This window comes from Saccostrea cucullata, unplaced genomic scaffold, assembly GCF_032062105.1.
Source record: "Saccostrea cucullata isolate Sc308-1 unplaced genomic scaffold, CSIRO_AGI_Scuc_v1 ctg1446, whole genome shotgun sequence".
Taxonomy (NCBI): Eukaryota; Metazoa; Mollusca; class Bivalvia; order Ostreida; family Ostreidae; genus Saccostrea; species Saccostrea cuccullata.
Genome location: NW_026939888.1, coordinates 78,676 through 91,112, shown reverse-complemented (window position 1 = coordinate 91,112; position 12,437 = coordinate 78,676). Strand labels below are relative to the sequence as shown.

The window sequence follows — 12,437 nt, the reverse complement described above, 5'->3', positions numbered from 1 at the left end:
ACGTTGTGTTATGTCACATTCGAGCATTTTTCACTCATATAGAGACGTGACAATATACATGTAAAGGTAAAGAGCTTCATATTCTTACTTTTACTCGGCACTCAGCGACATTGAGTAGTCAGCAAAAGAAAAATAAACTCTATCTTTAAGTGAAATGCATAATTTATTCCCAAGTGTATCACTTTTTCTAAAGGCCCATATTAATTCTGGAGGTTAAAGCAAACCTTGTTCGATGCAATGGTATTCACAAAAATGTGTGTAAATAAAAAAAAAATCAAAAGATTTTTCCCTACATTGAAGGGATTTTTATTTATCCAGTCAAACATTGTGTTATAACAAGGATTAAATTATAATGAATATATAAATCGTTTTATTTATCATTCATTTTATTCATAATTTTTTTTTCATTTACCGTATTTCTTTAACAAGTAACTAGTTTACATTTACCCATGTATGTAATTGTGTTTTTCTATTACATTGTATAATATCAATATACAAGCAAATTGATTTTACAAAATATGTCGACATTTATATTATAAAAAGAATTTCTTTTTTTGGCAATAAAGGCAGATGTAAAATATACCTACACAAATCATGCATATCAAAAGCGTAATCCATTGTGCTAACTCTTGGCATTGAAAATTATTGATTATTTTTGGAGCACACGGCGGGTGTGACCGATCAGCAGGGGGTGCTTACTCCTCCATGGTACCTGATCCCACTTCTCATGCTTTTGGGGGTCCGTGATGCTCTGCTCCTATAGTGTATTATTTTATGAATTTTGATATTGAATACTTTTCGTTATTACCATATCCTTCTTATTGTTGTTAAAATGGGAATTTCAGTGTCAATATTTCTAGAATTACATAAAACAGTGTGCCGATATCTAAGGTATCTACGTCAAGTGTGTAAAATTCCTTGCCAAAACGAATACAGATCGCTAGATGATAGAATTTGAATTCAATGTGTCAATGTGTCAATGTGTAAATAAAACTAGAGGTACTGTGAGCAATGAGCTCACTAAATGATACCCCCCGCCTCCCATATGGTTATAACTGGTGAAAAAGTCCATGGTTTCCTGTGGCCGGGAAACCCAAAATATGTTTCGGATCAAAAAGTAAAATAGGAGGTGCACAATGGCAATATGTAATTAAGATTCTGTGAAAGTTGCATCAATTTTCATTCAGTGGTATGAGAGGAGTTGCGGATAAGAGATGGGTACCCCAAAGCGTAACAGACGGACGGACGGACAGACGGAAGGACGGACGGACAGACGGACGGACGGACAGACGTACAGACGGACGGAATTAACGATTACTATATACCCTCCCGCTTTTCAAGCGGGGGGTATAATGATTGATTAAACTTTGTACATCTTTTAAGATTTTGATTAGGTTTGTTTATGAATTAATCTGTGAAGCAAAAAAGAGTATATAAGGATTACAAGAGAAATTTAAGAGTCCAACAAGTGTAGCAATACTAAGTATGTATGCATAAAAGATCAAGGAAATAGAAATCTCCAATGAAACAGCAACGTAAGCACCGTAAATAAACATGAGTGATATTTGATAGGAAACAAACACTGATAATATAATCGAAATTATAACATTCATTCTCTTATGAATACTGTTTGTAACGGAGGAATTTTTTAAAGCTTTCATCTTTTTCATATGTAAAAAAGTGATTACACAGATAGAAAACAAGCCACAAAGAACACGAATAATTCTTAATGTATGCTGCATGATTCTATCAGCATTAGATAAATCTTTAATACTTGTCGATATTATCATTAATATGAAAGTTGAAAACAGTGAAGAATAAATCCAGATCATTACAGAGCATGCCACAACAATTGACGTGGTAAGTCGTATTTTGCTCTCTAAGGGATGGACTGTTAATAAATATCTGATCATAGATAGGTACAATATGTGTGCAATTGAACAATTTATAATGGTTACATATAGAAAAAAGGCAGTCATATACCAAAAAGATCTTTTGTACACAAAATGTTGAATAGAAAGATAAGAAAATACATTCGAGAATTTCTCTACAAAAATAATTATGATATTTAGAGTATCAGACAAAGCAAGACACCCGATGGCGACAAATGTTGGAGTGTGGATCTTTTTATGGCATGACACTGTGCAGATGGTGATGATATTTCCTACAAAACCCATGAACCCGATTATCAAAGCCAACACTGCGATTGTTTTCTCAAATCCTTCCGAAGTCAAACCAATGAATTGTGAATCGAATAAATAGAACGATACTGCATAACCCTTTTTAGAAAATTCATACAAGTTTGAAAAGTCATCAGAGATATTTTTTGTTTCGTTCCAGTTTCTACGAAGAGTGTCGTCGCCTGGTGCCAAGGATGAGATCCAAAATGTACTATTGTTATTGAATTCTGTCTCTTCATTAACCTGAGACAAATTCCATTGGGGAGAATCAGATGTGGATACCGAAATTTCCCTTTTGTAAAATTCCATTTCTCAACAAACTGCAAAAAGTATTCTCTTTAGTGTTAAAAAATTATGCATTAGTTTTTTTATATGTAAAAAGTTAAAGTAAATAAAAACCAGTCCCACTGAATTAATGAAATCTTTTTGATAAAAATTAATTCTACTCCTTTACATACCTTTCTTTGTAATGACCGGGTAGCAGGGTTAAAGCTTGACGCAAGTTAAATCCCGTCTTGTTGATGTCAAGTTTCTTTCAATGTTTACTATGAAAAAAGAAGATAAGGACTACATAACATGTATACACTCTTTAATGAGAGTTAAATTTGAAGAAAGGAAACGCGTCATCTTTCCTGTGTTTGGTTGTCTAGTACAATATATGTTTGTAACACTACACGAAAAGTTCGGTTTGATTTTACTGCGATTATTTGCTTCTTAAATGCACAGTATTACATATTGGCGAATCGTAAACGTAAACAAAATAATTAGCATTTAAAATGAGTTTACTGGTTCCCCCCTAAACAAATTTAATAAAGTTGGAAAAAATGTAAACTTAGTAATATGTTCAGATTCAATTAAGTCTTCAGTAAAAAAATATTATTGCTCTAGTAAACAAAACGCATGATTGTTATGAAACATCTAACATGGAGTTCTAACAAAATAGAAACTATACTAGAATTACCTAAATGTCGGACATTAAAACTTAACAATCATGAATGTAGCTCATATTTATATGGAATAAACGCTTTTGTTGAAATTTTAACATAGATGTACTGGTACTAAGTACTAAATATTACTGAATTAAATGACATAATTTGGATTTTAATTAATTAGTCAATCCGTAAAAAAGTCTTGACAAGAGCAACAACTCCTTCTGATGTGTCTTCATTCTTTTTTACTTCTTATCTAAAGTAGCTTCCTTGACATTTAAAACTCAAAAGTATCTCATAACTAGCATGAATTTTGGAACTTTCAACAGCAGAATTTTGCATTTGAACCAGTTTTACATGATTTTTATAATAGTGTTTACGAAAAATATACGATTTTTTAAGCTGACATATACCACTGCTTATATTTTACTCCCATCTTAAGTATTATGAAAACCTATACCATTTTGTAAAAATACTTGCTTCAAACTTAATGAAATGAAAAAAAAGTGCAGTTTTTATACTTTGAACTATACAAAATTGTCAGGGTTGAAAGACCATGAAAAGAATTCAAGTTTAAAGATACCCTGACAACTATGGGTCACCAGATCATTCATGTTCAAACAAAGGAATAACAATAAATCAAAAAAAGAATGAAAAAAATAATTTGGATGAAAATTATCCTAATTAGATTCCTTAATCAAATTTGTCATCTTTTAAAAATTTCATGGCATTTGGTCAATTTTTGTCAGTTTCCCGAGCATTTGAAATGGGAAAGTGGTAAACACAATACACGAAAAATGGCGACGTTTGATGATATTACAGCGCATTTGAGAGCAGTTCAGTTTGATTAGGATGTTGTAATGACACCTTAAGAGACATTAAATTAACACAGAAAAAAATATGAAAAAATATCACCAGATCTTAAGTATATAAAGGGTGCGTCGATTTACCCAAATGGACCCAAATGGAACCCAAATGGAGACTCAAATGGACCCAAATGGAAATTAAATGGACCCAATTGAAATATATAATATATATAATATATCTTATTTTTTAGTTTTTACTTATTTAAAATATAGAAAATAAAGAAATTAGAAAAAAGAGAATATTTTAATATCATTATTTTCTTCAATTGTTTTCTTAAAAATGCGATTTAATGCTATTTGTAATAACTATTGAACATAATTGAATACAAATTGTAGTATTTTATAGTTTCTATGGCCGTAGGAACGGATGGCGGGGGGGGGGGGGGGGGCATTCCACCCCCCTTCCGAACCTACCCCCCAAATTATTTTGCAGGTATATAGAATACTATCAAAACTTCATGTCTCAAAACACAATATTAAAGATTAATTTAAAAAAATCATTTGTAACTGTAAGTTCATTTATTTTCATCATTTTAAATAAGTATTAAAATACGATAATACATATTCAATATTCTATTTGATTTCCATTTGGGTCCATTTGTTTCCATTTGGGTCCATTTGGGTAAGTCGACGCGCCGTATATAAATGTAATGGAAGTTTTCTTAGCGATGTATTTTTGATCGAGTCCCCAGGTAGTACAAAACATACGGACAAATGCTACTGTAATAGAGAAAGATGCTGTCAATGTCGACAGTCGATATAAGATTCTCTCTTAGTTGAATGATGGCGCGAATACTGTCAGTAACTTGCTTATAAATCTTCAGAAGATCGTCTCTGTGCGCTAAATTGGTTCCTCAACTGCTTATTGAGACTCAAGTACCGGTATATGAATCAATGGAATTTCTAAATTTAAGTGGGATTTATCCAACTTTATTTTTAGCCAAGATAAAACGTGACGCTGTTTTGGACACTTTGACTTTATCATCCGTGCGCCCTAGGGCGATACAACATAATAATATAAAATCTCACAGTTTGTTTATTTATGCATATATCTATTTGAAATTTGCTCTGTATATTCATAATATACGTACTAAAGAGTGGTGAAATTTTCAGAATTCAGTGATGATTATTTTCAAACAAGACAACTTGTCCACGATTTTACCGGACAACCCTCGTATATAAGGGATTTCATTCATATAACACAAACATTGCAAGGCAAACAGCCAATTATACTTCATTACTGTCAAGGTCATTCCAGAACCACATGAATCGAAATAGCGCAAGCTTATAAGACCTTAGTGCGTTTTCAGCTCTGCTTCAGTGTGGATGCGTTATCTTTAAAGGATATTACCGTTATCTTTGACTTTCCTGCGATTTTAGTGAACAAAGGATTAACTTTGTAAATTAGTATCATAGCTACTGGTCCTGATGAGGATGGCCTACTGGGGCTTTTTGATGATGAAACATCATCAGATTAAAAAAAAACATCTTTAGTGCATTGAAAACAATTCAAAGCACAATGGAAACTGTTGCCACTGGTATAAACAAAATGGCTGATGCATTTACTATATTAGCAGCGGCAAACCCATATATAACACAAACGTTGCAAGGCAAACAGCCAATTATCGAGTATGAAAATCTAGAGGAATTGTAGTACATTCAGTACACTCAACACCCTTTTCTGTTACATTTTTAAGATTGTAAATAAACAAAACAGGTAGACATGTGCAACACATCATGATCAACGTTTTTTGAATAGTGCCTCTCAGTGAAATATCTCTTTAATAAAATTTTCTTCTCAGATAAACAAATCTAATAAATCAGCTGTCGGTGCAACACTTACGACGTCAAAATATATCTCATAGTGAGTGTTTTTGAATTTGTTCTGGAAACTGCCTCAATGAATATTTATTTGGGCAAACATTCGACAACGTTTCTAATTAGTTTTCATAACCAAGTTATAAATCTTAAATACCAGCAGTACTTAAAGGCTGTAGTTAAATTAATTTTTTAAATAGACTATTCCACAATCCCGATAACAAACCTACCCGATCGAATTATTAAACAGCGGATTTCATGTAGGCCTGTGACGTCCCACTCTTTTGTATTTTCACTTCGATTTGATATATTTAAGTGGTATTTTCTCTTTTATCGTAAAACCAGTCAAGTCAACCTCAAGCCACGTTTGCTACTCTTTTCTTCATATAGAGAAGTCATATCCCGGTCAACGTATTGTTGCTTGATAGTTTGGTACTCCACGTTACCATTTTTGATTCTAAGTCTAATTCAAAATCGCTTTAGCGTATATCGTCATGTATGTTGGTTATTCATGATGCCAAATAAATGACATTTCAAACACAAGTACACTGAATTATTGAGTATTAATGTAGGTAAAAGTTTTGACAATATACTGCCGTACAGCCTGATGACAACAAAAAGTTCATTGGCAATTCTATTTGTAAAATCAAAAAATGTACGCCGACAACCGATATTTAACATCATTCAAATATTGTTTTATATGCATATAACATCACAGGCCTCGTATAATATTTTGTCAATATATCGAAAAGATGATTTCCAACAGCATGAAAAAATTATTTGTTTTGGTTGAAAAGTATTTGCAATATTAAAAAAGTTCGCGTTTTTCTGGGACAACCCTTGTATATGTTCTATATTAAATGCAATTTCAGATTGGAATTCAAAATCGAAACAAAAAAAAATACACTTTCCAGTTAATATTTTTTTAGTCTATGCCTAGAAAGTACAAAAAGAAGATCTGGTGTCTGCACAAATTATCATGCATCAGAACATGTATATGTACACTTGATTAGAATTCTTGTTCCTTTGGACTTTGACTTGTGACTCAGAGAAATATTTTATTTACAAAATCCTTCAGAAATCTGTTCAGCACAGATTCAAATTTAGTGACTAAAAAAAGGGAGAGGTAACATCAAGGGGATATAAGGGAAATAGATGTATGCTTTACTTAGTGATAAACATTTTAATGAACCATAAAAATAACAATCATTAAAAGAACTCACGTTAACAAATGAAAACTCACCTTGCTAAGAATAGTATTACTACATTGATTTCCTAAATCAAAAATAGGTGTAATCCCATTCATTAAGTCTGTATATATGTAACTTTTCACAATCACTGACAATTTCCCACGAAAAATTAACTCATACACTTAATGAAAGAAAAAAAATTTTCCAATATCTTTTTCAGACATGAAACAACCCTGTAGTCTATTTCTTAAATGATTATCCCAGACAAATTAAGCTACTGACTGAGAAGCCCCACTAGCAAACAAGCAGCAGCAACAGAATCGGTCAGGGACACCACTGTTCTCTTCCTTGGGTATCAAGATCTTCAACGTGCTGACAGGAAAGCTCTTTCCGACTACTCTTTAATTTCGTTGTCTCCTACGTTTTTTCACAGTAAATGTCCATGCTTATATTATTAAAGTTAAACTTAAAAATCAATCGAAGTTTAAAAATGTATCTGCGCATGTTCTTAACAATAAGCCAGACAACTGCAAACAATAATAAATATGGCAGCTTCTTATTCTTTATTCGAATACAGTAAACACTTTATGTTGACTGTGAAAAATACAAGTGGAAGAAAATATAATACCTTTCTTATCATTTGGTTATACATGTATTAGTTCAAATTAAAGGAAAAGCATCACAATTACATAAAACAGAGGCAGCTGATAATTTATCTCTAATAGCTCATTTCTGTTCAATTGCTACATCATCAGATTTATTGCTTGTTAATTGAAACGTGACATAAGCTGCTAAAATCAATATTACATTGGAATGCAAGACCTATTGATAATGATATATTTCAGTCAATAATCCTCTAGTCTTTTCCATAAAATTTCAAGAATAAGTTCTGAAACATGTACAGTATATATGTTCTGTATAAAAATATTTACAAGTGTATGCTACAATTTTTTTAGCCTTATTCTTTAATCCAAATGCGAACAATTCTAGTGTTAAACTCCTTACATCAAATTTAAGAAAACAAATTAATTTCCTATTCTTGCGATAGGATATTCATTAAAATCACCAATGACCCTATTTTACCTATTTTATCGTTACCTCACCTGTTAAGACTATTTCTTACATCTACGACAAACTAAGCCACTGACAGAGAAACCTCACTCGCACACAAGCAACAACAAAAGGAGGAATATCCCCTTTTTCTTGCTTGGGTATCAAAATTTGCAACTCACTGCCAGCAAAGCTCTTTCAGTTTTCCCTTGATTGTCTTTTTTCCACAATAAATGTCTATGCACTAATTATTTAAGTCAAACTTAAGCATACATGTAAGCCAATCAATGTTCAAACAATTTAAATAAAATATAACAGTTTTAATCTATAATCAAGCATCAGCAAAAAATACATATACCGTCAAAAATATAACACTAGGTATATTTTTCTTATCTTACATTATATTGTGTCAATGAAGGTTTAGTAAATAAAGCATCACATTTGTGCAATATAGAAGCTACTCAAGATAATTGATGTCTAATTAAAGCCCATTTATGTTCAACTGCTACATCATAAGATTAAGATTAGTATCTTTTTTGTTTCTTTATCTGTCCTCATTCTTCAGATGCTCTGCCTTTTAGATTACTTTGATTTGAGAGTGGAACTTTTGGTGTCCAGTTCTTTGTCAGTTGATACTTTTTTCATTCTTCAGATTGCCACTTCAGGTCGAAACGATATATCCTGGTGAGCTTGAGATAAAAAATACCACAGAGTCTGACACATTTGTTTTACGCTTGGATATTTTACTTGAAAAATGCAGCAATATGCATGTACCATCATCACCTGTATACGTGGTGTATATATCTCGGTTGATTCGATACGCAAGAGCATGCTATACGTATGAACAATTTCTAAAACGAGGTAAATTATTGACAAGCAAGTTAATGAAACAAAAATATCAATAGTCTTGTTTAAAATCATCATTTCGTAAATTCTATGGTCGATACAATGACCTTGTCAACAAATACAATTTATCATTGAGTCAAACGCTGACTGCATATCCTTCTTCATAGAGACGTCACCATATACTGACACGCAAAAGAAACGCAACATCCTACTTTTGGGGGAAATGATTATATTATAGTAAAGAATTTCTTATCTAAAAGTATGGATATTTTCAATTTTGTAAATATTGGTATTTTAACGGTTGAAGGACTTTCAAAGCATAACCGGAAGTCAAGTTGGAGTCTGCTTGACAGAAATAAAAAAAAATTGCATGTTTAGCAAACAATTGGCAATTTTTTGATTTCTAAGGGTTTTTAACTGTTCATCATAAGTAATACAGCAATGTATTTCAAAAAAGAAATTCTCCTCCCGTTTCCCGTAGCGATGCTAAGGCTTCTTGAAAATGACTTAAGTACGCATTGTCATTGCTGTAGCGGGAAAATATCTAAAAAAAGTGATGGAGAGTTGATGATGCAGGGATCAACAGGATCTTACGTATCACGAGTATTGATGACAATTCTTGGACCGGAAGTCCAAGGTTACTAAATGATCTAGGTTAGAGAAAATTCGACCTAGGCTTGTTAGCTGAATAGGAATGAGAGTACCAAATCCCCGGATGAGCACATGGCGTTGTTTGTGGCACAATGTAGAGTCGAGTACTGAATAGGTCGGCATTACCTGATTGGCTGAAATGAGGTATGTACTGTTTTTCATTTTAAAGTAAAAATATTAATATTTGAAATAAATGATGGAATGTAGGAATATTACAGAGAATATAGAAATACCAGGGGAGATTGTAGGAGTGGGGGTTGATTTTTTTTGCAGAGCGTTATTTACTGCCGATACCTATAAGTTTTAAAGAACTGCAATTTTGACCTATAAACGCCATGGGACCCTATATTTTTTCCGGGATTTTTTATAAGCGCTTGGATTAAAGTTTCAAACGATGCCAAGGAATTATCTGAAATTAAATTAGTATAGTAGTGAGAGGACAAAATGTTTGTATAGAGTTCTATGGGAAAATAATTGGTACTCTTTTCCCTATAGAGACCCAAATTTTTAAAATGTTAAGTGAATTTAAAGTCATGAAAAGTGATTTTTTGCTCTTAATCCGAATATTGATGACACACTGAGAGGTAAATAGCAAAAAAAAAATGGAATTGTTTTTCATGTGTTGAGATTTTGGAGGAATTCTGTTCTCGGTAAGGGGGGGGGGGGGGTAGTGAGTAGAATGTAGATATTAGTATAGCGTGGTGCATTTGATATTGTCCGAGGAGGGGAGTAAGTTAATAAAGTGCATCAGATTGCTCTTATGATGAATATTTATGTGTAAGTAAGTTTGTATAAATATATGCATGTACATTAATATTATATGTATTTACATGTTTGTATTTATGTGTTGTGTTCTATAGGCCTATATATGTACATGTATGGCATTGTAGGGGATGTGACCTGATGTTCATTTCATTTCATTTCTTTAACGGTTGCATACGGTATCTTTTCAAATAGTTCTGGTGAACCCAAAAAGTGCATTCTATAGTGGTCATGTCAAAGTTGCACACTTTTCTCTCTTGACATCTTATGGCTAGTAGTGCGTGTGATTCTCTGGATTGCTTTACTTGGACTGTAGGGTACTGAATTTGTAGTGAAGTTGTTTCTTTGGTGTAGCTACACTTAGGTCTGTATTTTTCCTTTCTTGCTGCTTGTTTTTACATCAGCGTAGCCCTCGGCAACTCATTTTTTACTACTTTCCAGTTTTTGTAATTAGAGTTACTTCCCTTAGACTTACAAACCAGGCATGTAGAATTTCAACATATTAAAATCTTTATTGTAGAGAAATTAGACTTCTGATTTTTTCCAGGAATTATTGGAATGACTTAAAAATGCATGTATAAGATTAGGCCATTTTGTATTTACATGTAATTACATGTAATATTGTGTAACATGTACCCCACCCTTTGGGGGTACATTTTTAAAACAATAAACAATGTAGAAGGTGTGTAATTTTTTTATTTTCTAGAAAACCTGAAAAATATTGCTGTTAAATAAATGCTTAAGATGTGATTTGACTAATTTTTCTGATTTATTTTGTTTTAAGCACCGTAGAGGACTTTCATCTTTCAGCTTCCTCAGCCTCGCGAGAGTTGGGTACCTGCTCAGCGGGGGCATTTTCTCGATACAAGAAGAAGACGGAGACTCGCTACCCACCCGATATATTTTGTCGGACAGTTTTCTGTACATAGCAGGTAAATTTTCCACTTTTTAACTTTCCAGCCTCTTATTATGTTGTGCATTTTGGGGTTTAAAGTCAAAATTATTGCATTTCTTATTTTTGAAAAATTGATCTAAATTCCCCTTTTCTATGCATAAAACTCCATCCTGTAGATTAAGATTGTACTGTATAAGACTGTAGATACTGAACTTTCATTTATTATCAAAAGGATTGATTTTCTCTCATTTAAATTTATTGTAAACAAATATAATAGGGGGCACCTGCTATTTCTCTAAGTGTCTTTCACTGGGGGGTGGTGATACTTTTTTGCACATACTTAAGCAACATGAGGGGTTAGATAAGAATCAGTTAGTATATCAGAGTCTCAAATAATTTACTTTTGATAAACATAAAAAAAAATCTGAATTAGTCTTTTTAAATCCTTTCAATTTTGCTTAATTAGCTCTATTTTATGGAATTTTGGAGCCTTTTTTAAATTCTGGGTAGAATCCACCCTTATGAAAAAAATGACACAATTTTGACTTTATATCATTTTATTGACAATAAAAAACAAAATCATGCAATTTATAAATGTTTTATTCATTACAGTCACAACTGTATCCAGGTCACATCAAAGGAATGACAGTTTCTCACTCCCTGGAATTCTACTTAATGGAGGGAGGTGTCATTAATTAAGATTGTCACAGCTTCCAAGACACTGAAGTGACAGGCCTAAAATTTTATACATATTCATTGGTAAGTATAAAGTCTTTGAAAATTACAAAATTGACTAATTCTGGGAGAGGTAAATATGTAAGTATAGGAATGAGAGTACCAAATCCCCGGATGAGCACATGGCGTTGTTTGTGGCACAATGTAGAGTCGAGTACTGAATAGGTCGGCATTACCTGATTGGCTGAAATGAGGTATGTACTGTTTTTCATTTTAAAGTAAAAATATTAATATTTGAAATAAATGATGGAATGTAGGAATATTACAGAGAATATAGAAATGCCAGGGGAGATTGTAGGAGTGGGGGTTGATTTTTTTTGCAGAGCGTTATTTACTGCCGATACCTATAAGTTTTAAAGAACTGCAATTTTGACCTATAAACGCCATGGGACCCTATATTTTTTCCGGGATTTTTTATAAGCGCTTGGATTAAAGTTTCAAACGATGCCAAGGAATTATCTGAAATTAAATTAGTATAGTAGTGAGAGGACAAAATGTTTGTATAGAGTTCTATG

At 32.5% G+C, this 12,437-nt stretch overlaps 1 long non-coding RNA gene across 2 annotated transcripts; it reads left to right on the top strand.

Moving 5' to 3' along the window:
• The first annotated feature begins 9,573 nt into the window (after window positions 1-9,573).
• On the top strand, window positions 9,574-11,935 carry LOC134254220 (uncharacterized). 2 transcript variants are annotated; one of them, XR_009989273.1, is made up of 3 exons: window positions 9,574-9,674; window positions 11,077-11,224; window positions 11,800-11,935. It is a non-coding gene; the product is annotated as an uncharacterized LOC134254220 (long non-coding RNA). The 2 variants fall into 2 exon arrangements; XR_009989274.1 differs by lacking the exon at window positions 9,574-9,674 and adding an exon at window positions 10,566-10,656.
• Window positions 11,936-12,437: the final 502 nt, after the last annotated feature.